The following is a 24,801-nucleotide window of genomic DNA, read 5'->3' as shown; positions in this document are numbered from 1 at the left end:
CCTTGTTAGGCCCCCAATGCCTGCACCCCACTTCAGGAGTGATCATGACCCCTGACCTCCCTGGCCAAAACGCTGAGCAGCCTGTGTAGGGCCTTGACCCCTCCCTGCCCTCTAAGTCTCTTTGGCTGCTGAGCCTTCAGGCCCGGGCAGGCCGGACTACAGACCCTCGGACCCTCAAAGCAATCCCGGGAGAGGGGTGGAGATGCAGGCGAGGATGAACAGAGGTCTGGAGATGTTTACATTTGGCCTCAGGGTAGCTCCCAGAGGTAGGAGAATTGGCAGGGGTGTCCGCTAGTCCAAGGAGCATCTTGTGGCTCAAGACCTGGGCTCAAGCACCCCCTTCTCCAGGGGACATGCTGCAGCCACACGGGCCCCCAGGGATTGCCAGTGGGAAGCAGAGTCTCTGGGCAAGTGAAGTAAACAGCAGACCTCAGGCCAAGTTGCCCTCGCCTTGGCACTTTATCTGCAGGAAGAGACTAGACGCCACGCCCTCCCTCCCTCGCTGCTCTGAGGGTGTCACTGGACCTTTCCCATTTTCCACTGTCAGGACCCCCTGCCTGGGGCTCTCTGCCCCTTCCACACCCAGACAGCCCAGCTCTGACCTGAGCCCCTGGGGTCCAGCCTGGGAATTTGCTGGGGATCTGGGGTGGGAAGAGGTAAGGTAAACAGGACCAGGGTGTCATGGCTAAATGAATGAGTGGACCCACTAATGCTCCATCCTGGGACTCGTGCTCAGGAAGTGCACAGAGGTCCCTGTCCCCTCTCTGGCACTTTCCTAAACTAGCCCCTGTTATGTGGCCCCACTTGTCCCGCCTCCTTTGATGGTCCTGCCCTGGGGGGGTGGGGCAGGGGGTGTGTGCAAGAGGGGGCAGCTGTTTTAACTGCTGCGAGCTCACATCGCAGATGGGAAACCGAGTCACCCAGCAGCCACTGTAGCAAGAGCAAGCACAGTGTGGCAGTCACAAGCCAGGCTCCAGGCTCCAGGTTCCCTGGGCTCACCTGAGTCCAAGACGTGCCAATATGCAAGTTGTGCGCCTTGAGCGGTTGGGGCTGAGGAGCTCTTCAAGGGTTCCGTGCCTCAGTTTCCCTCTAGGATCTCAGGAAGGGTTCACGTGTTACAGCAGGAAGAAGGTTCTGAGAGTCTTGATGATCAGAGATATGGCCCTGCCTGAGCCCCTGTCCTTCCCTCCTGCCCGATCTCCCCTCCCCGGGGAGGCTGAAGCAGCCCCAGAGCACCCCCCGAGTCCTCTCCTGTGCTCGGCCCAAGATTGACCTGGCAGAGGCGACAACACAGTTTATTAAGGCAATGAAATCTTTTAAGTACATGAGCCCCAGGGACCCCTGAGGTCTTCATATGCTTGGAGGAGTTTCCAGGCCTGAGGTTTGTGGGCTGCGTGGGACCGGGGGTTGGGGGTAGGGGGTCTGTCCCCATCCCAGGAAGGATTCTGTCGCCCTCCACGTCCTCACTCAGCCCCGAGTCGGGGTCCAGCTTGCCTCCCCTTGTTCTCTGTATTACAGCTGAGAATCTCCAGTTCTCATCTTTTGAAAAAGCTGCTTTTTTCCTGGTCTCCTTCTTCCCTTCCTTTCCCGCCCCGCTTCTTTGTCTCTTGGGACTTTTCCTGGTGTGCCTAATTCCCGGGGGCTGCAGCGGCCTTGGGGACGTGGGCCCACCTCGCTGCGCACACTCAACCCTGCGAATCGATTCCAAAAACGATTAGTTACAGTACAGTAGCGCTGCTAACTGTGGCATTTTGCTTTGCAGTTATTGATACATCATCAGAATTGAGCAGCCATCGTCAGGCAGGGGAAGAGAGGGCAGCTGGGTGGATGCACAGAGGAGGGGGGCATGGAGACGACTGTCCTGCAAATGCAGGGAGCCTGGCTCTGACGGCAGGGATGGATTTTGAGGCCCCAGCAGAAGCAGGGGCTGGGGCTGGGGTGTCACTTCAGAGACTCACGAGGGCCAGGTCGTTCCTGGCTCGTTCCCAAGCAGACGGCTAGACCCTCGCTGCCTCCTTCTCCCTCCTGCTTCGATGTCACTGCAGGGGCACAGCTCCTTCCCTGAGAGTGGGAACTGCTTGCTGGGTGGAGCATGGGGGCAGAGGCAGTGACATTTCTGGTTCTGTGAGGGGACAGGGTCAATCTCTTGCAGTGCAAGATAAAGAACCTGAATCAGACAGCGTTCTCCAGAAAAATGGAATCAATATGATCTATGTATCTATCTACGTACATATGCATGTATGTATCTATCTACAGCTACGTGAAGATATATCTTGTAGCTATAGATAGATGGTAGATATCATGTAGAGAGAGGTAGGAAGGAAGGAATGAAGGAAGGGAGGGAGGGAGGAGGAAAGGAAGGAAGGGAGAAAAGATATTTGTTTCAAGGAATTGGCTCCCAAAGCTGGTTGTGGCGAGCCCTATAGGTTTTGACGAGAGAGGTTAAATGTCTAGATAAACTGCAAGGTCAGCACCAGCTGCAGCCCCTGGTCAGCCCCACACACCTGGAATCTAGCCTGGTGCTGGGGAACCCCAACTGGTAATGGGGTGATGCTGATAATTTATCCCCAACCCAGCTCTGTTGACCTGAGCAAAGAGTTGGGGCCTGAGTTGGGAATGGGTGACATGGGCCATGCTACCATCAGTCTGCCCATTGCCAGCCAGACCCCATGGCCTATTGCCCCCATCTCCTCGCATTCCAGGGACCCATCCATTATGGTGAGTCTCACTACAGGGGAGCCGCATAGCTGGGAGCATCTGCTGCCTTGAGGTGGTAAGCGGGGACGCCTCATTATAACTCCCTGTTATAACTCCCCCCAGCCTAATGTTTTCTCCTCACCGTGTTCAAAGGATGCGGTTCCCATGACACTCTGTCCTGTGATATTTTTAATCAAGAGCACGGGAGAGCGTGTGTCTGATGCACTCCAGATATTCAGAGATTGAAATGGTTTTGTTCTCATGTTTTCTCTTTTCAATGCAGGGTTAAGTCAGATCCGCCCGAGGAAGATTCTGCCCACGTTTCCCTCGAGCTAGTCTGCAGGCCCCTTCGGCTGGGACCCTCTCCCAGGAGCTGCCCATCTGCAAACAGGTGCGTGCCCCCTTCCTGTAATGCCGTCTTCCGGCATACATTCTGCTCCACCTGACCTGGTTCTCAAACCCAGAGCATCTCGGAGGCCTGGGGGGCTAAGGGTGGGGGGCACAGCCATGGGCGGCAATGTGGCCTGGAGGGGTGTCCGCTGGGGAGCTGTGGTCAGTAGAGAGGAGGGTCCACACCTGTCCCCACCACTTGGTTCCCGGACCCCTCTGTGTTTTTCACCTGCCCTCATCCTGTCCTTTCACTGAGATGCAAATCAGCGACTGTATGATAGATAATTAATAGACTGATCAGCCAGCAAGGGAGGTAAGTAGATAAATAATTTTAACGATCCTTGGGTTGCCCATAAATTCCCTCACCGCCTTTTTATTAAACGCTGTTTACAGGCATCATTTATACTGCATGTCATTTTGTGGACCCCTCCCCCACTTCCTTAGCGGCACCCACCAGGTCTGACCTGGGGTGGACACGTGGGTGGCAGCAGCTCCTTTCCAGGCAGGGCCTGGTCTGGCACAGGTGACGGGAAGCTCTGCCCGGGGAGCAGGGCTGGGTGGCAATGGACAGACCACGGTCAGGGCCCCGGTGCGGCTACAACCTATATTTAGGCAACTGGGGAAACTATGATGCTTGGCGCCTGTTCTGTAGGTCTGCGCTCATTGTTCTCCCCTGGGACGGCTTCGGCCTATTAATAGCCTTGGCTGAGGTTTCCTCGTTGCTCCGAAGGCCAAGAGAGAAAGTGGGTTAATAAATATAAAAGAGGGCCTGGGGCCAAAATCTCTCCCAGACTCTCCGAGAGCCGTGGCTGCCGAGCCCGGACAGGGCATGGGGTTCCCTTCACCCCAGTTTCCTGCTCCCCTACAGAGGCCCAGTGCGCAACTGGCCGGTCTGAGGACCAACGTGGAGAAGTGCTCCCAGGTTTCCACGGAGCTGGGATGGAGGGGGCCCTGGTGGGAAAGGCTGCCATCCGCATGGGGCAGAGGAGGGGGCTTAGGTGTGGCCTCCGGGCATCTAGGAGGAGACGGAGAGGGAGGGCGTCCTTGGCTTCCCTGCCTCCTCTCCTACCTGCACCCCTTCCCCATCATTCTGCTCCTGGCCTTCTATGCCGACTCATCGATACGTGGAAAAGAAAGGGGACGAGGCCCTCAGGATAGTTACTGAGCCAGATCCCTCCCTCCTGGTCTTGTCCCCAACTCCTGGGGTCTGAGGCAAGAACAGTTCAGCCTGAGTTAGAAACATTTGTATGGGGAGGATGGACTCCCAGGAAACAGAGCAGGGAGGACACAGGGTAGCTGTCCAAGGACGGGTGTACCCAGGGTCTGCCCACAGCTGAAATTCGAGAGCATCAGGTGTGTGCTGGCTACTGGCGTCCTGGGCTGGAGGTTATCAGCGAACGCTACTGAGGGCCTGGAGCTGGGAACAGTTCAGTCCCTGCCTTGTTTGTTCTCAACATCGTGCTGTAAGGGACACTCCTAGAATCTGTCCTCCTTCGGGTTTGGAGCAGGGCGCGGGGAGGTCACTGCCACCAGCTCCTACGTGTATGGCCACAGCAACCTGCTGCGTCAGAAAGCTTTGCACCTTGTTGTTTGACTCCGTCGGTTTCGTCAGTTGGGAATAAAGCTGAGCCGTGGGTGTCGCTGCTTCTGTACAACGGGACTACCCAGCCTAATGTTGGTGTCTCCTGCAGACCTCCAGACGGTCAGCTGGCCCGTCTCCTCGGAGGACAGCGTTCGCCCAAGGCAGTGAGGGAATTTGGACTGAGCGGAAAGCCTTTTGAAGCTTCACTCAGTGGAATTAAAGTCTGAAAAATGGCCCAGCAGAGGCTCCCTGCCCTTTCAGGAGTCTGTCTAGCTCAGAGCTGTGCCGCTCGCCCTGCTGCCTGCCTGGCCCACGCAGGCTGAGTGGGAGGAAGACGGGCCAGGAGGCAGAAAGCGCTGACGGGCGTCTTTTCCAAACGCTTCCTCCCTCTGGCAATTCGGAGGCCTGCTGGAGGGGTGGCCACCCAGCCTGTTTCAATTATGTTCTGTCCAGAGCAGGCAGACAAGGGCACAGGACTTTCGTTAGGAGAGAGAGGCGCCGGGAAAGCAGAAAGTCTTTCTGTAACCAAAGAGCATCCCTGTCGGAGCAGCTCTGCATCTCCTTGGCCTTTCTGTTCGTTTTGTGGCATTTTTTAGGGTTTCTCATCTGTTTCTGTTTGGGGGTGGGTGGAAAGGAAAAAATAATAATAAATCAGAGGTAGGAGCAAACTGCTGGTCCACGGTCCCTTCCCCCTGTGAAAGGCATCACAGCAGGGCTGGGCCAGGCCTCCCTGCCGCCATCCCGTGCTCTGGGACCCGCAGCACCTGGTCAAGGGACAGAGCAGGCTGGTTCACCCACGGGAAGGGGCCTGGTGGGGAGGCGGACACTCCGCCTCTCCTGAGAGGCCAGTTCAGAGCATCGTGCTGACAAGTCTTGCGACTGCATGGTTACATCAGCTGCCATGGTTGAGCCTCACCCAGCCCCATCAGAACCGTCACCCCCCACCGCAGATGAGGACCCTGCGGGCTAGTAAGTGAGGGGCTGGGACTGGGACTCACATTTTCTGGGTCTTCTGATCCCTCACTCATTGTGTGCCATGCGGAAGTGGTTTGGCCATGAACTGCCTTGGGAGGAACACATCTGTCTGACTGTGGGCGTGTCGGCCCCAGACTGGCCTCCTTGGGCAGCGGTTCGTGCAAGACAGAGTGGGGTCCCCGGGGTAGGAGCCCCAGTGTTTGGGGAGCTGAGTGAGGGCGTTGTCACTGGAGTTTGCTGTGTCCTTGGTTTGGAGTCAACACTGGAGGCCTTTCATGGAGTTGTGCTGTGGCACTGGGGGGGGGTGTGTGTGTGTGTGCAAGGGGGAGAGACACGCTCCAAGCTGGCAAGGAGTTTCTTTCTCAGAAATCTATTCCTAATCCTGAAATATGAAGGAAGTAGGAAGAGGGTGTTGCTGTGGTCCAGTTGCTGTCAAATGTCTGAGCGGGGAGGGAGCCGGGGATCTTCTTGTCCAACTCCCTCCTTTTATGACCAAGAAGGAGATTGGGGTCTGAAAGACCCATAACTTGCCCCAAGGCCCTCAGCCAAGTGTGGAGGCAGCTCTCCTGAATCCCACGCAGGACCTTTGAGGCATGGCGTCACTTTCACTTACCATCAGAGTAAAAGTGGTACTTTCAGTGACTAGCACTCCTGTCCACCTGGTCCTCCCGTTGGGACCGGACAGGTGGAGGTATGAATTAATTTCACAGGGGTCCCTGTGCTCCTGAAGGTGAGTGGGTGAGGTCAGAGGCTGAGTGCTTTGTCTGCCTTGTTTCCAGGAACTGAGCCCCCAGCCATTGGGCAGTGGGGCAGTGCGGGGGGAGTCGATGATTGGTCAAAAACCACCAGAGCAGTGCCTCCTGCCCTGACTGTGCCTCAGGCCCCTGGGTGGGCGGAGGGCGGCCCTGCTGAGCAGGCACTGGCTGACGGTGGGGGCCACCTTGGGCCGGTGCCTGGTCCCCAATTCAGGGGACTCTCTCAGTGTCCTAGGAATGAGTATGTCACCTATCAAGAGAAACGGTGTGAGGCAGGAACCAGATGAAAGGGTGAGGGATTTGGTTCTCCCACAGACACTAGTGGGTGTGAGCACATCCCACTCTGAGAACACGATTCGCCTTCAGGGTGACCTCATTGCGAGAGCCACCAGCACCTTCGAAGGTTCACAGAGTGGGAGCTAAGAGTGCTGGCTCTCTGGTTGTCTCCCGTGTCTTTGCTTCCAAAAACACTTTCACCTTCCTCCCCTGGGGCTGTCAGGGTCTAAAGACCTTCAGTGGGATCGTTTCTTTTCTTTTCAAATTAAAACAATCTCTTAGTACCTTTTCATTATTACATAAGCAATAGATGTTTGTTGTAGAAAATACAGACAAGAAAAACGAAGGAAGAGCACATACCCACAATCCAACTGTCAGAAACAACCACTGTTTACACCTCAGTGTTTTGTTATCTTCCAGATAGTTTGCAAACATAGAGCTTGCAAATTTATTTCACCCTATAGTCATTGTTTTGTAACTGGGTTTTGTTGTCATTGTTGTTGTTACTTGACAGTATTTTCGGGAACTTCTTTCTAGGCTGATAGCCACCTCATTTTTAATGATTGAGTATTATTTCACTGTATAGAAGTACCCTAATTTCCTTAACCAATCTCCTCAGGTGGGTTTACAAAGACTAAAACAGGCTTTAGCCACTGACCCTATTTCTAAAACCCTGCACCACACTTTAAGAAAGCAGAAGATTAATTTTCCAAACAGGAATTAGGAGATGATTATTCACATTGTAAAGGTGTCTGCAAACATACCCTCCAAAGAGCGTCTTTGAGAAATGGGCTTCTCCAGGGTATTATTGCAGCTACAACATATCAAATACCCATTCACACCGGACTGCACGGAGGGTGCCACATCTGGCTTCCCATCCATGTCCCTTCATTCATGGATGTCCTTCTCAGGTCCACAGAATGTGTGTGTGGATGTGAACACACACTAGCAGTGCATATGCATACACACGTACACATGTACATGTGCACCCACTCATGCACATGCACACGGGCTCACACACATGCACACAACACGTGCTTACGCACGTACACATATGTGTGCACGCTCACACATGCGTACACTCATGCACATGCACATGTGCACCTACACACAGATTCTGGAAGCTTTTCCCCACTGTCGGCTGAAAGGTGATGTTAATTTAATTCATTATTAATCACATCTGTTTATCAGGTGGTCTGCTCCCAGCAACCATTACTGAGGAATAAATTATCATTTCTCTCTAAAAGATAAAGGGAAATGGATGTTGATGAGGTGAGGCAGGTCAGTGCTCCCAGCCCACGTGACTTATTATTTAATGAGACAGACAAGCCTCTGAAGAGAAAATGCTTAGGGACTTTTAATAAAACCAGGTTTGAAAGCCCCAAATCCCCAGCCTGCAGGCTAGTGTCCACAGGCTTAGCATGGAGGGCGGGGGTGGGGGGCGGTCCATGGTGGTGTCACCATCTATGAAGTGACGTTGTAAGCTCCCCTAAGAGCATCTTTGCCCTGACAAGTCCAGCTGCAGGCCATGCCCCCAGGCTCGCCACTTCCTCTAGACCATTCAGAAGAGAGCAAGGCCTAGCCATGGGAGAGTGGTGCCCATAGGGGGCAGTTTTGTGTTTATTCAACCATATACCAAATGAACCACCAGCAGACATACTTCTGGTATATTTGTATTCAATTTCAGGCTATATATGTATTTATTTATTTATTTATATTTATGGATATATATCATATATGTATTTTTAAATAGTATATTGGGTTGAAATTCACATAACATAAAATTAACCATCTTAAAATGAACAATTTAGCTGCATGTAGGACACTCACAATGTAGTGCAGCCATCACCTCTATTTAGTTCTAAAACATTTCCATAGTCCCAAAGTAAAACCCCTCACTCAGGTCTATTTTTGATTAATATTTATCGTTTTAGGTATGAACATATGAAAACTTATAAGAAAAGATCAGCATAATTTAGCTGTAGTTATACAAAATTAAGCCAAAATTAAGGTTTTGCCAGTCACTGCTTACATGACTATACGTTGGTTACCATTCTCCTATAGTCTTAATTTTCACATATATTAAATGAAGGAAATTTTTTAAAAAAACTTCATAGGTTTAATCTGATGATGAAATTAGACCATATGTAAGGATAGCTTAGCTCTATAGCACAATACTTGGCATGTAGTAAACTAAATGATCTCTCTTATTGTTAAAATATATATATGTTTAGAGTTACTTTATTTTAAAGGTGCCCCAACTACCAACAACCCTCTCCCTCCCTCTCCCCTAAAAACAAAAACTTGAGAAACCAGGGCAAGTTCAACAGTGTAACAGTCTGGGGTTTGACATAATTCATTCACTCACTCGTTCTTTCAGCGCCTGTTTATGGAGTGCCTGCCGGGTACTAGAAACACCCTGTTTGAACCCTTGCTCTGTCTCTTATTAGCCAGTGACCTTGGGCAATTTATTTAATCTCTATACCTCAGTTTCTTGTCTATAAAATGGGTTAATACCATCTTTCTAGAAGAACTGTTGACAGGATAAAAGAGGTACTTATTGTATATGAAGGAACGAGGACAGTGCCTGGCACACGGTGAGAGCTCAGTGTACGCACAAATCTTTTTTAAATTTATTTATTTATTTATTTATTTATTTTTTGCGGTACGCGGGCCTCTCACTGCTGTGGCTTCTCCCATTGTGGAGCACAGGCTCCGGACGCGCACGCTCAGCGGCCATGGCTCACGGGCCCATCCGCTCCACAGCATGTGGGATCTTCCCGGACTGGGGCACGAACCCGCGTCCCCTGCCTCGGCAGGTGGACTCTCAAACACTGCGCCACCAGGGAAGCCCTAAAATTTATTTTTAATTGTTGTAAAATACACAGAACAAAATTTACCATTTTAACCATTTTTACATGAACAGTTCAGTGACATTAAGTACATTCACGTTGTTGTGCAGCCATCACCACCATCCATCTCCAGGACTTTTTCATCTTGCACAACTGGAACTCTATTCCCATTAAACACTAACTCCCATCCCCCGACCCCAGCCCCTGGCACCCACCATCCTACCTGCAGTCTCTATGAACATGACTATTCTAGGGACCTCATATACGTGGAATCGTACCATATTTGACCTTTTGTGTCTGATTTCTTTCACCAAGCATAATGTCCTCAAGGTTCATCCATGTTGTAGCATGCGTCAGAATTTCCTTCCTTTTTAAGGCTGAGTAAGATTCCATTGTGTTTATCCACATTATATTTATCCATTCATCCATCGATGGACACTGGGGTTGTTCCCACCGCTTGGCCGTTGTGAGTCCCTCTGCTCTCTGCTGGTGTGCATTTCTATTCATCTGTCTTGGCGAGATGGGAACTAAATTGACTTGGAAACACTTGCCAGTAGAGGTTCTCCTCTACCTCCCTTCCTACACATAAGGACAAACACACACACACAAACACAGGCCTGTGAAATCAGTCTGCAGAAGAAAGGCCTTTAGATGGCGGGCTGAAGCCTTGTGAAGGAGACCGTCTTCACCCGTCTGTTTGGGGAGCGTTTTTAAGTCTCTAGGTCTTGAAAAAATGTACCCAATGGAGGCAGTCTCCCCTGCCCCCACTTTGCACGAGGCTTATGAGGCCATATGTCACCCTGGGACATTGTCTTCTATTAACTGCTCGCTCAGCTAGATTCCAAGTCCAGGTACAGCCGAGACGGATGAGTTGGGGAATCAGAAGGGCCAGAGTGATTGAAAGGCTTAGAGCACATCCATGGGTCCTGACATAATGCGAACTGGATCTTGGGGCTGGGACCCAGAGTGCTCCCTCAGGGTTCTCCCAGGTCCACCCTGGAGAGAGAGTGTCTTCCAGCTGGAACCAACTGGTTGGGGCATGTGTTCAAACTACCTATGGGCAGGGGCCGGGAAGGTGTGGTCTGGTGGGCACAGGATTTCGGGAGCTGATGGTGAGGAAGAAAGCATTTGTTCCCCAAATGTAACTGCAGGAAATAGGGACCATGCTTCACCCCAACATGCGTGAGTCTTCTGTGTGGGATTTTGTCTATAAATGTAGCCACGTAAGTTGGAAACTTCTGAAATGTCAGTTCTCTCCTGAGGCCTATTTATCTTTTCTGGAAACAAAAAAAACCAATATCACTTCCCCCTTAAATCACCAGGGTCTCTGGCTTTGAGTCAAAGGGGGTTCCTGGTATTTCCCTCAGAGCCTAAAAACACTGGTTTGGAGTCTAAGACACCTTGAGAGGTTAATCACCACGCAAAAGAATAATAATTACACGACAACAATAACAACACACGCTTTATCTGAAGTGCTTTCTCCACCGGTCCAGGCAGAGCTCCCACTGTCCTGATCGTCTCATCCATAAATGACTCTGTTCGGTAGATTTTTCTGTATCTATGTTTTAGCCTCATTTTACCTACAGGTGGATTCTCCCCTCCCCCAGAATTTTTGCCCAAAATATAAATGTAATTAGTTTCACTTTTATTAAGAAACAAAAGATATTTTTGTTGGAACTCAGAGCTGCAATTTAGCAGGATCCTATCTCCCATTTTAGAGTGATGTCACCCATTTTAGAGTGATGTCACCCATTTTAGAGTGATGTCACCCATTTTTCTTTTTCTTTTTTTTATTTTTGCCACGCCACACAGCATGCGGGATCTTAGTTCCCCAACCAGGGATTGAACCCACGCCCCCTGCCGTGGAAGCGCTGAGTCTTAACCACTGGACCACCAGGGAAGTCCCCATTTTTCTTTCTGATTCCCCATCTCTACTGGATTCTTGGTGCTCCCAGAGCAGTACTGAGCTGACAGGGCCTGTGTCAGTCCGCTGGGGCTGCCATAACCAAGTACCACAGACTGGGAGGCTTAAACAACAGACATCTGTTGAATATTTCCTCATAGATCTGGAAGCTGGACATCTGCAGGCTTGCAGATGGCCATCTCATCTCTGTATTTTCACACGGTCACCTCTCTGTGCATGTCTGTATCCTCGTCTTATAAGGACACCACTCACATTGGACTAAGGCCCATCCTAATGCCATCATTTAACTTAATCACCTCTCTAAAGACCCTCTCTCCAAATACATTTGAATTTTTTTTTTTCTTTTGCAGTACGCGGGCCTCTCACTGTTGTGGCCTCTCCCGTTGCGGAGCACAGGCTCCGGACGCGCAGGCTCAGTGGTCATGGCTCACGGGCCCAGTCACTCCGCGGCATGTGGGATCTTCCCGGACTGGGGCACGAACCCGTGTCCCCTGCATCGGCAGGCGGACTCTCAACCACTGTGCCACCAGGGAAGCCCAATACATTTGAATTTTGAGGAGCTGGGGGTTAGACCTTCACTGTATGAATTTGAGGGACATAATTCATCCCATAAGAGGGCCTGACCCTGACCAGCATCGCACCCAGGTGAGCCATTGCTCTGTCCCGCCGAGTTTGTGTCAGGGAATGGCTCCCCAATGACACATCCTGCTCTCTTCAGCATCTCTGCGTGGCAGCCACCTGGACCCTGCACCCGGCCTCTTATTTATTAGGCCATTTCCTATGTCTACCCCGTCTCCCCGAGTCCAGCTGCATATGCTGCTGGGAGCACTTCAACAATGCTGAATCCAGACAAAACTCTCCGATTACAGGCATTGCCCTCCTGCCTCTGAGCCTGGCCGTCAGCAGATGCTGGTGCTCAAATGCAGCCACCCCGCCTCTGATCGATCCGCACCACCAGGACAGGCTGTTTACTCCTGTCTCTCCTGCCATTAAGGTCAATTGCATCAGATGGTGTGGTGCTACAGCCCCCATGGAAGACCTCCACCCTCTTCCACTCCGACCCCCGCATCCCCGCACACCTCATACTCAGGGTGTGTAAGTGTGGGGCGGAGACAAGAAGAGGTGGGTCTCCATACCTCCCAGGCTTGCCCTGTAGATGTGCCATGTTCACCAAGGACTGACTTGGGGATGACACAATCTTCTCGACCCTGGCTGTCAAATGAAACGTTGGCTTGTCCTCTGTGCCTTTGCCTGGAATGCCCTTCTCTCCCTCAAAGACCCCTTGTCCTCTGATATTGAACCCAAACATCACCTCCTCCATGAAGCCATCCTGGCACTCGCCCTCCCTTCTCCCTGCTTTGCAGGTGTCACTGTGGCTCCGTGCTCACCCATCATGAAACAACCCCGTGGCTCCTGACCTGTCTTCTCCACCCGGGTGGGAGCAACTGGACACAGATTTTGTTCAAACTCGTTTTTGTCCCCCCAGCCCACATGCGCACAGTGCCCAGCATGTTTTTGGTGCTGGGGAAATGCAGACACAGTTCCTTTTCTCCACGGTGTCACTCAGTGGTGTACTGCCCATGGTGTACTGTCCACTCCTAGAAGACGTTTTCCACGTTCCCAGACTGCCTTAGCCTGCCCACATCTTCCTCCTACTGTCGTTTTGCTCCAGCACTGCTGACTCAAGTGACCTAACTCAGATGCATTTTATATCTGCTTGTGGCGAGCTCTCCGCCAGGAGAAGCTGCCGGAATGGGATGATAACACCCATTACGCCTTCCTGGGCACGTGCTTTGCTTTGTAATTTGTATGCTTATTGTTTGTTTGTTTTTTCGGTGTGACCATTGTATATAGTAGGACAAATGGGCTTTTCTGCTTGTCTGTCCAGAACTCTGTCCAGAATTCTGAAGAGTGGGTGGAAGGAAGCGTCCCGGGCCACTGAATCACCCTGTCAGCTTCTGTGGTCGCTGATTCCAAAGGCTCAGCTTTTTGAAGGCTACCCCAGGTGGGCCAGAATCTACACACGGGTCAGTGTGGCCAGCCCTGCCTGCTGTAAATAAAACATAACTCAGGCCCGATCCCCCATCCTGGAAAAGACACATTCCATTGTGTCATATGGCCACCTTGCTCTGTGGCCAGCACCATGACAGATGACAGCTCCACCAGATTTCCATGTGTTTGTCCTACATCAATCACTGTTTCTCATGGAGGCCATAGCCCAGCCTGTTCCCAAGAACCCCCTGGGGCTGCTGGAGATAATTAGGAAAGGTCTCAGTGATGCCACGGGGATGGCTCCCGGAGGTCACATGGCCCTGGAGAGATGGATTCCATCTTCCCTTTACCTCAAAGGGGACAGCTCCGGGATGGTGGAGGACACCTTGGCCAGGGATGAGCTGGCAATGGGATCCCACGGCAGCTGTGGAAGGTGCAGCCACGGAGTCCCCGAGAGAGAGTCCAGGGTGTCGGAGATCTGCTGGAAGCCATTCGCATTTGGCTCTGGTGTGACTCTAGTCCTCCAGGTCGGGAAGCCTGGGACCCAAGCATGGCTGCTCAGGGGAGAAAAGGGAACTCTGTGCATGCCCAGAGAAGAAAGGCAGTGGACTTCGGAGGGCACTTTAGGAAAATGAGCAAACACAGAAATGGAGACGCTGGCCAAGATCGGGGGGAAGAACCACAGCTGGTGGTGGAGGAGAAAGGAGGAGTGAGAGAGCCATGGCAAAGTGGCTGCGGAAGAAGCATGAGGCTCAGTCTGGGCATGGAATCTTCCATCCAGCACTTTCCCAGGAGCCCAGCTCCCTGGGGAGGGGACAGATGGAGGACCACTCTCCTCCAGGTCAGGAGACTGTGCCCTTTCTTCAGTGTATTCCTTTTCCTGACATTCTCATTATACTAATCATTTTGGGGTATATATCTAATATAAAGTCTGCCATAAAGTAATGAAACATGGCATGACTCTGGCAAATGATGTGATTATTACATAATGAGACTAAATGCCCTAAACCAAATGAGAAAATCAAAATCAGATTGTGTGTGTGTGTGTGTGTGTGTGTGTGGTGATGTTGGTACCTTTTGGGGGGGTTAAAACTTTTTAACTTTTTTTGCTGATGGCAGGTCATTTTTTTAAAAGTTCTTTTGTATTTTCTTTTTGAGTCTGTGCACTAGGGAGCCCCATAAATTCTGAGCTGTGGAATCTGGCTGTGTCAGCAGTCTGCAACATGAATTGATATTAAATGCAACGAAAGTTCCTCCTATTCACCTCATTTCTGCCTCTGCCTTCCTCTAACCCCTTCTCACTCAACTCCCCCACCCCAGACCCCCCCGACCCTCACAAGCTGTAACTGAAAAGTGGAAGAATAGAGATGGCCATCACTACTGGGAACGATGCTGGCACATCTATTATGTGAAACCTCATTAATTAGGCATTATTGGGCTTCCCTGGTGGCGCAGTGGTTGAGAGTCCGCCTGCCGATGCAGGGGACGCGGGTTCGTGACCCGGTCCGGGAGAATCCCACGTGCCGCGGAGCGGCTGGGCTCGTGAGCCATGGCCGCTGAGCCTGCACGTCTGGAGCCTGTGCTCCACAGCGGGAGAGGCCACAACAGTGAGAGGCCTGCGTACCGCAAAAAAAAAAAAAAAAAAAAAAAAAAAGGCATTATTTACAAACAGCTGCACTTTCTCATTGCCCTGCCACAGACAGACGGATACCCCCAAACCTGCCCATGCATCCCACACTTCCCAGCACTCTCGTAAAGCACTGTCACCCACTCACACATGGACACACTAGCCATTCTCACACAATCTCCATCACTCTCGGCCGGGGTGGGCATAGGTGCCAGACCACTCCCCGAGCCATGCCCTGGGCACCTGCTTGGCCCACGTGTCCCCTATGGGATGGACATAGCGTGGTGTGCAGTGGGGAAGGCTGAGGGTGGGCAGGTCAGGAAACCAAGTGAAGTGGCAGGATGGCTGAAAACTCAGGGAAGAACAAATAGCACAAAACGTAAACCAACAACTTCTGATCCTTCGCTCAGCACCGTACCTTAGTCAGACCCCACAGTTTTGACTTTGAAGTCAGGCAATGCTTATCCCAGATTTTCATGGAAGCCCCTCCCCCTTCCCCAAGCTGGAAAATAATTGGCTCCCACTCAAAATGTACAAAGTGGCCAAGGCGGCAGGCATCCTCCTTCCCTCACCTTGCCAGGCTGTGCATTAAGTTTTTCCTCCTGCCCTCCCCACAAAACAAATCTTGATTTTAGAAATCAGACCTGGCAGCTGTATCTCATCCTTAACATGCTCCAGTTGCCAGGATCTGGAAAATCTGCTGTGGGCAGGCAGGATTTCCTCCAAATGCATTTCTAGCATTTGAGACCCTGCGGCACACACACGGCAGAATTTATCTGCATACTGCACGTCTCACGGGCCCCAGCCACCGGTGTCAGGTAAAACTGTAGCCTCCAAGAAGATCCCCCAATCTGAGCATGTCCCGTAGTGACCATTCTCTCTCATGTGGAGCCTCTGACATGGAACAAGTGAGGTTGGAAAGGTGAACTGGGCTCTGAGCAAAGCTTACACACATCATTATCCAGTAGAAAATCAGGCTGTTTGTACTGAGTATTGATCTATTTCATAGCAAATCTTAGTCTACCTACCTCCAGGGAAGAACCTCTTCCTCCTGATGAACAAAACTTTAGGAAGTTATTCAAACAGAGGGCTGGTGGGGAAATGAATTAAAACAAGCGACAAGCAATCGTGTTTCAGATTTGTTGAAGGCAGATCAGTGGTGACATGAGCCTTTATAAGCACTGTCTGCTGTTTCCAGGTGATAAATGAGTGCCATGTGCTTCTAGGCATGGGACAGAGATGAGCGGAGGCCGCGTCACCAGCCCCCAACCTGGAGCTCGGGAGGTGGCTGGCAGCCCGAGGCCCCTTTGCGTCGCTGTCCGTGGTGCTGAACTCTTGTTCTCTCACACTCCGTGTCTTTCCTTGTTTCTCTGGGAAGTGAAGGCATCTACAGAATTAGGGTACAGCTATCTGATGCCGGGATTTGATGACAGGTGTGCCTATTCTAATCTTCTAGATGGCCCTCCAGTCCAAAATTCTGCCGAGGGGTTTCAAATGTGGAGAAACTTAGGGAAAAGCAGTGACCCATTGAAGGGGAGTAGAAAGCTAGTTCAGTTGGCTGTGCTTTTCTAACTGTATGAGGCAGCCATGTAGTCACAGTTGGAGACACTAGTGGCCTGCAATATAAATACTTACCTGTCCTGGCAGCTGGATGGATAACCATATGTGAGACAGTGTCATTGCCTCCCAAGTTCTAGCCAACTCCATGCAAGCTGAGGGCTCTCTCTCTCATCCCTGATTCAGTTCCCCATCCTGAATCAGTGCTGAGGCTGAAATTCTAATGAGGATAACCTCCCTAACAGCCCTCCCCATGTGTCTCATCTCATCCCTCTGGCTCATCTGGGGACCACACCATTGCTACAGAGTAGCCCTCTGGCTTATTCATCATCCCCCTGAAGCAGCAGGTTAATGAAACAAAGAGTGTCTTGGCGTGAGCAGCAGATAAGGAACTGGGACAATTGATGCTGATCCCTATGTGACCTTGTGTGAGTCACTATCTCCCCAGGCTCTCAGTTTCCTTACCCATTAGATGGAGATGGTGGGACCTTCCCTGCCAACCTTACAGGGTTGTTGGAAGGTTTAAATGAGGCAATACCTTTAAGTGGCTTTAGAAAACTGTGGAATGTAATGTAAATGTAAGGCATTAATAATAGCAGCATCGTAAAAGAGAAGAGGCTCCTGAGACCTGCATCTCTGATGTTCCAGCCAAGCAAATGCTTCAGGGGCCTCTTTTCAGGGGTGGGGATCAAGGACGAGGGAAAATCTAAAACCCCATAAAGCCAAAGGAAGGCTTTCAGAGAGGAATTATCTTTTATACCAACTCCCAAAAGAAAGGCCAGATTCCAAAATGAAGTCTATTTGCTTCTTATTTGCCTAATATAAAGGGAGCAGGCGATTTCTCCCCCCACCCCAAATGCGGCTTCACATTGGTGGAATCAGAATACAATAGTCAGAGGTCTCTGGTGGCAGAACTGAGCGGAGGAAAGAAAGCAAAAAGATCTGTTCTAAGCATTCGGCATACTGCTGTTCTCTCATTATCCAGTGAGAGAAGCCCAGTGTTACCCTCTGAAGCACTGAACACCTCTAGGGGCAGTACATGGTGTGTGTGTGTTTGTGTGTACAGTGCCAAGTATAAGCGTGAGCATAGATATATTATCATTATAGACTAACATTTTAATTCCTACAGTATTTATTGAGAACCTTCTATGTGCCAGTGCTACTGGTACAATTCAGGGCCAGGCTCGGGTCCTCTGGTTGCTTTCAGGGTAGTGGGGCAGGGCAATCAAGATGCAGTGTGATAAATGCTGCACTGGAGGTGTGAGTGGTCCCACCATACTTTCTGGCTCTGTGAAGGGTACACCCTGATCGTCTTCATCTTGCCTCTCTCCCAGTCACCACCTGTAGATGCTCGTTAAGTCCTGTCCTCTGATGTGTCCTGGTGTCCTTGGAGTCCGTGGCTTCCTTTGACTTTAAAACAAACCCCCTCTTACTTTGCAATGATGACTGAAGGTTCATAACAATTTAGAGTAACCCCGAAACAGTGATCACCCACGAAAGCCTCAGAACTAGGCATTGGGCAAAGTTGGAGTTGGGGCTCCAGGGTCTGGCTTTGGGGTTTCTAAGTTGCAAAATCTCATTAGGTTGTGGGAGCTGGTTATGGTCAAACCCATGTCTCCAGCCCAGTAGCAAGACTGAGCATTGTGAAATTCAAGGTTTTGCTCCATGGTAAAACTTTTACATCAGACCGTCACATGCAGCTCCAGCCTGCAAAGACAGTTCCCTCTCTTCCCACTGAATGTGGAGGAGCCACATGGGGCCATCCAGAAAAGTTCTGGAAGTGGTCAGGGGAAAGGGCTGTGTTCCCTCTGTGCTCCATGAGTACAGGGACTCTCCTACACTGCTGCCTGTCCCTGAGAACAGAAATCAAGGGAGACTTCAGAGATAATTCGGTGTTTGGTCCTGCTTTCCAGGCAGTGAGCCATTCCAGAGCCCTGCAGGGCCTGATGCTAATGCAATAAGGGACTATTGGATTCGAGGGTGTTGGCTAATGATACTGCTCAGAGGAGGAGTATCCCCGACCAGGAGCATTTGCAAGATACTTCAATAAATTCCCACACTTGAAGCAAAGTGCTGCAAATACCTCTTATATTTAATTACAAATCCATGTGGACGAGCTAACTGAATGCAACTCCACAACAACTTTCCCATCTCTCACACTCCAACTCAACTGATGAAGTTACCCCAGAATCCAAAATGAGGCATTCCAGAGAGAGCCGTAGGTCTTTCCACATACCCAAGGCAAATATGAGACAGAAAATAACCTCAAAAAGAGTGCTCCAGCGACCATATGCTTTAGTACCCCAGCCATCAGAGCTGACGTTTATGCTATTAATTTTAAAAAACATTATTTCATCTCTATTAACTTAGACTTGTTTGGGGCCAGCCAAATAGCTCTCTTCCTTAACTGAAGGCTAACGTTTTATTGCGGTCCTTCACTCCCTCAGCCCTTAACACCTCACCTTTTATTTGCATTTCCTCTCCTAAATCCCAGGATAGGGGTGAGAAGCATGAGGAGAGGTCAAGCAAGTGAATCCTTCTAGAAAGGCAGGAAGCCACACAGGCTGAGCTGACCCACCAGCTGAAGAGCCCCCCCTCACCCCGGCATAGATACCTATTCAAGCACGCTGCCCGTTGCTGGGAGAAGCCAGCCAGCATTGTCAAGGGCAGAGTGACCAGAGCTGAGGGCGTGCAGGAATTGATTTTGCATGTGTGGCGGAGCATTTCCCTCCAGTAGTTGTCAAACCCAGAGAAGAAGCCTCTGGAGGTAAATGAGATGCACATAATCTATGCTTGTCCATCTGCCTTGTCAAACACTATAGCTTCTCTGAGTTGGGTGACCCTTAATCCTAAAAACCATTTATTTCCCTTGGGCCTGACCACAGAAGGCCCCTACTGAGGGTCATTTGTCTCAATCTCAGACTCCACTTACTAATTGCTTGTGCCTGGAGTCCCTCCCTTGACTGTATCGAGAATAAGCATTGCAACCTCAAGCATGTATGGAACTGTTCCCCATGTGCCAGGCAGGAGGCTAAGACCCGCACAAGGGCCATGTAATTGCATCCCCTCAAGAAACCTATGATGCTGGCACAGCAAGAAGAGTCATGAATCTCCACTTTCCAGGTGTGGAAACCAAGGCTCATCCCCTGCCGGACCTCCAAGGCTTAGAAGGTCCTGCCGTCCCTCCCCCCGTCAGCACCCACTGGGCTTTTTCTTCTCCTTCTTCTGGCTGAACACTACCAGGCACTCAGCTGTTGGAGGAGCCTGTGTTCAGAGGCAAGAGCTGGCTTTCCTCGTATCCCTTTCAGGGGCGGGGTTGGAGCAGTCCCTGGCCACCCCTAGCCCCGCGTTATTAGTTATTTTTAGCAATCAATGTTATTGATGCCGTGTTCACTAGAGAAAGCCACCAGAGAGCTGTTCTTCCAACTCATTACATTTAGAGTTGAACTATCCCCTTTTTATATAAATCCTGACACATGAAGATAAAATACACCACTTTCTGGGGGAAGCTCCGAACCAGAGGCTAAGAGCAGAGAGGTAGCTTTGAGTGCTAGAAGCAGCTTTAAAGGTGACTCCAAAAGGTGAGGTCCTGGAGACCTGTCCCCTGAGCCAGGAAGTTGGACCAGGGGTTCCAACCTCACGTGGAAAAGAGCAGCCCATCGGCTGTCACCAGCCTGGAAAGAAAGGAGACAGTGAACTGTGGGTTCAACAGAAAAGACAGGGCTGCTTTTGGAGGCCTCACTCTGGACGGCTAAGGGTAAAGGAGGGGGGTTGTTACTGGGGGCTTGAGTGTTTGGCTTCTTCGATGGCTGCTGAGGGTAGACAAGGCCGCAGGATCTCAATGCTGAGTGGTCAACACAACTGGTGCTTGCGTCTCCACTAATCTGCAGGGGAGACATAAGATCTTGTTTTTGAGAACGTTCTATGCTCCTCTCCATCCCTTTGCCTTCAGCTTCTCAGCCTTGAAGGAACAAAGATTTGGGCCAACCAGGGGGCCCCAGGATAGCTCTCTACACACGGACTGCCACCAAGTTGGACTTGAGACTAGAGAGTGGGCAGAGAGCTGTGCCAGACCCATCAGAGAAGTCTGGTGCCCCTTTCTCTGCCTCGAGAGGGGGTTTCTTTGAGGATATGATGGGTGGCAGAAGGCCAGAGTTTACAGGTTCTGGTGCATAATTTCCCAGATGTGCAAGTAATAAGAAGATGCCCGTGATTGATTTCACCTGACTATTTCCTATGGAGGCAACATCCTCCCAGCATCTCTCCCCTGGCCTAACCCATTGCTCACCTCTCCTCATTCCCAGTATTTTTTATCCACACTGAACAACCCAGTTCCTAATACAAGTTTGCAATACTTATTTCCCTTTCGGGACTTGTGCTTTTCACAAGGTGTTCCTTCTGTCTAGAACACTCTACCTCTCCCCATGATTTCTCTGATGAACTCTGAAATCAGGGAAGGTGCTGGGTCAGACATATCAATTTGGGGTCATTATATTTAGGGGGACCTGAAACACGGAGGTGAATAATTCATCCCATTGGAGTGCAGCTGGTCTGGGAAGACCAATGATGTGAAGGCAGAGCCCAGGGGAAGCAGAAATGGAAGAAGGAACAACCAGACACAGTGCTGGGGTGTGGGGGCCACCAGAGGCAGAGAGTGTCAGGAATAAGGGAGCAACTGATCATGTGAGAGGTGCTGTCAATAAGGATAGAGAAACATCTGTCACATTTTGTAGCTGGGGAGTCCCACGACAGCAGCTTGACCAGCATGGAAGGGCCAGACATCAGGCTGTGGGTGAATGTGAGAGCATAAAAGGGGGCAGTGGTTTTGGGGTTACCCTCTTGGGAAGTTGGGTCTGGAAAGGGAAGGCGGGTTGGGATAGCTTGAGTCATGGGGGGACTTTCTTTGGATGGAGAGACAGAAGGGGCAGACCTCTGCACCCATGACTTCTCTCTGCCTTGTGAGTGTTTGTTCCCCTATCAGTCCTCCTGGGTGGCCTGGGGACACCTGGAGGGCTGTGACTGCCTTTTTCATTTTCCTTTCAATCATCCAGATGTTCAGTGAGAGTTCACTGCTTTCCAACACGTGTCAGGCACCATTCTGGGGGCTGAGGATTCAGAGGAGAACAAGACACACAAAAGTGCTGCCCCAGGAGCTCCCAGGGACTGAGGGAGGGGACAGAGGGGTGCTTGGAGGCTAAGTAAAGTGGGGAGCAGACCTCACAGAGGAGGTGACACCTGAGCAAAGACCCAAAGGTGGAACAGCGAGGAGGACACTCTGGAAGAGAACCAGTACGGGGAGGCCAGATGGGGCCTTCTGAGAATGTTGGCTTTACTTTGAGTGAAATGGGGGTGTTGGAGGGGTTTACAGCCAGGTCATGGCACCATCCAACTTACTTGGAAATCGATCACACTGGCTGCCATGTTGCCAACAGACAGTGTGTCCTAGGCCAGAGTGAAGCAGCTGGACCAGGTGGAAGGTTTTGCTTGGCTACAGCCAAGGTGATGAACGGTGGAAGTCCAGCTGTTTCAAGGGTGGACTCCCATGGGCTTGATGGATCGTGTGTGGGGCGTGAGAGAAAGACACAAGCTTCAGCTGTCCCTAGAGTCATGGTCTGAGCAAGTGGAGGTCACTCAAAGAAATAGGGACAAGTTGGCTCTCGGAGATTTCGTTTTGGATGGGTTAACGTTGGGACATGTCCAGATGGGAAGGTTGAGTTGACAGGTGGACACACCTGCCCAGGGAAAGACGTTCACCCGTAGTGCCCAAGCGGTGCTTAGCTGGGGGTGCTTGGAGCATGCTTTGGAGTGAGTGCGTGTTGGGCCATCAACTCTCTGAACGTTCCTTCTACACGGGCCTCTCCCATCTCTCTGTCTCCCCTGCCCCTGCCACACATCTGCAAGATTTTAGGAGCTTAGCCTCGCAAATGACCCAGGGTGCCATAGAGTAAGATAGAAACCAATCTGATTCTCAGAATCCTGAGAAACGAGACTGAGTTTCCGTTGCCTGCTGGCATCGTAGGATCAAATGATGTGATTGCTTAGGCCAAGTCCGAGTTGAACGATCTGAACAAGTTTGATAGGATGCTGATATCACGGCATTTTACATCTCCTCCCCATTCCAGCCTTGCTGCGCCTCCACATGCCTACCCCTTGGTCCACATCATAGCCCACAGCCCAGGACGAGGGCAGGGACAGGGTCAGAGACAGGATGCGGGCGCCTGTGGGTGAGATCTTTGCCTTCGTCTTGGTCACACTTGCCTTGAAATTGTCCTACTCTTGGCACATTGTGGTGGAGATACCTGCCCATGAAAACTTAAATGTTTGCAGATGGATCCAGGGTCTCCTGATTTCTCAGAACCAAGGATACTGCTGAGTACAGTTGACAAGTGGATGCACATCCAAATTACTGAAATCCCATGAGCAGGGGAAAGGTGAGGGGAAACCATCAAAGGCAAAAAACAAACAAACAAAAAAACGCCAGTTACCCTGTCATTCCCTGTAGCCAGATACAAAAATAAGAATGTTAAAGGGGTGGAAAAATGCAAGGCAGTTGACTCAGACCCCCCGCCCCATCCTCCCCATCTCTGTATCCCAATACAGTTCCCTTATTTCTAGAGTGTTCTTTTTTTAATTTAATTTCTTCAAAAATTTCTTGAAGTGAAATTCACATAATGTAAAATTATCCATTTTATTTCTTTTTCTGTCTTTACTTTTTAAACTTTTTTTAAAATTGAGGTATAGTTGATTTACAATATTTGTTTCAGATGTACGACATAATGAGTCAAAATTTTTATAGATTATGATCCATTTATAGTTATTATAAAATATTGGCTATATTCCCTGTGCTGTACGATATATCCTTGTATCTTATTTATTGTTTACATAGTAGTTTGCACCTCCTATAAAATTATCCATTTCAAAGTGAACAATTCAGTGGTATTTCACAATCTAGTTCCAAGATGTGTTCATCACCCGAACGGGAAATTCCATACCCATTAGGTAGCCACTCCCCAGGCTCTCCCTTCCCCTAGCCCTGGCCAGCCACCAATCTGTGTTTTGTCCCAATCGATTTCCCTATTCTGGACATTCCATATAAAAGGAATCATTCCATATGGGGTCTTTTGTGTCTGGCTTTGCTCACTCAGCATAGTGTTTCCAAGGTTCACTGTGTTATAGCAAGTGTCAGAGCCCATTCCTGCTTTGTGCCAAGTAACCTGCCATTGGGTGGACGCACCCCGTTTTGTTTATCCACTCATCTGTGGATGGGCACTTGGGCTGTTCCCAGCTTTGGCTGTTGGGAATAAGCTGCTATGAGCATGCGTGTAGGAGTGCTCCCCTTTAAGATACCCTCGACAAGTGTGTGTGTTGAGGGAAAACAAAATGTGAGGCCTCTCTTGTCCTCGATTTCTCCCATCCCAGAAGCTCATGGTTGGAGAAACAGGATGTAGCCAATGGTCAGCACGGCCCCCACACCAGGAAGCCTCTGGGAGGAACACTGTGGGACCTGCCCCTCCAGCAAAGATGGCTCCTTCTTTCTCTTGTGCTCACCCACCCCACCCACAGAGCCCACCTAAGAACCGCCGATTCTCATCAGGGACCCCAGGTGACACACCTGGCCCAGGTACCTGCTGTTGACTGAGTCTCCTGTCAGTGGACTGGCCCTGTCTGGGGTCCCGGTTGGGGGCACCCACGTTGTGGATTTTGCCAAGCATGAGAGCAGAGAGGGAGAATGCTGAGCTGTGAGAAAAGGGCGTCCCAGGCACCCACGCTGATCCATCTCTCCCCACCTGCCCCCTGCTCAATGCAAACCTAATCTGGAGGAAAAATGAATCAATTGAAACCCAATTTCCATCCCTCTGCACAGACACTCCAGGGTCTCTGCGGGTTGGGGAAATGCTGTTTCGGTGTTTGGTGAGGGGGAGCTTGGTGCCTTCCAGGTGGCAGTGTCACTTGATGGTCCTCCTCGTCCCCGGGGGCTGACAGGCAGGGACCCCTCTGCCTTAGCACAGGCAGGACCTCAGGGACCAGGGGAATGGGGAGCCGTCGTTTGCTTGGGAAAAAGCATCCCTTGCTCTACAACAGGCACCATCAGAGTCTCCCAACGCTGCGTTGTCCTCATTCACGTAAATCTATTCTACTCACTGCAGTGCCTGCTCCAGGGTCAGAGCTTCGGG

At 50.7% G+C, this 24,801-nt stretch overlaps 1 protein-coding gene across 10 annotated transcripts in view; it reads left to right on the top strand.

The window, feature by feature from the left end:
* The window catches only part of RBFOX3 (RNA binding fox-1 homolog 3), a 452,038-nt gene that overhangs the window by 241,099 nt on the left and 186,138 nt on the right, over nucleotides 1-24,801 (top strand). For all 10 annotated transcript variants that reach the window (XM_033438666.2, XM_049701580.1, XM_033438665.2 and 7 more), the window contains exon 3: nucleotides 2,981-3,088. The gene's annotated coding sequence lies outside the window, so the exon portion shown is untranslated. The remainder of the gene's footprint in view (nucleotides 1-2,980; nucleotides 3,089-24,801) is intronic.

This window comes from Orcinus orca, chromosome 19 (genome assembly GCF_937001465.1).
Source record: "Orcinus orca chromosome 19, mOrcOrc1.1, whole genome shotgun sequence".
In the NCBI taxonomy this organism is placed as follows: domain Eukaryota; kingdom Metazoa; phylum Chordata; class Mammalia; order Artiodactyla; family Delphinidae; genus Orcinus; species Orcinus orca.
This window is presented reverse-complemented; position numbering and strand designations above follow the sequence as displayed.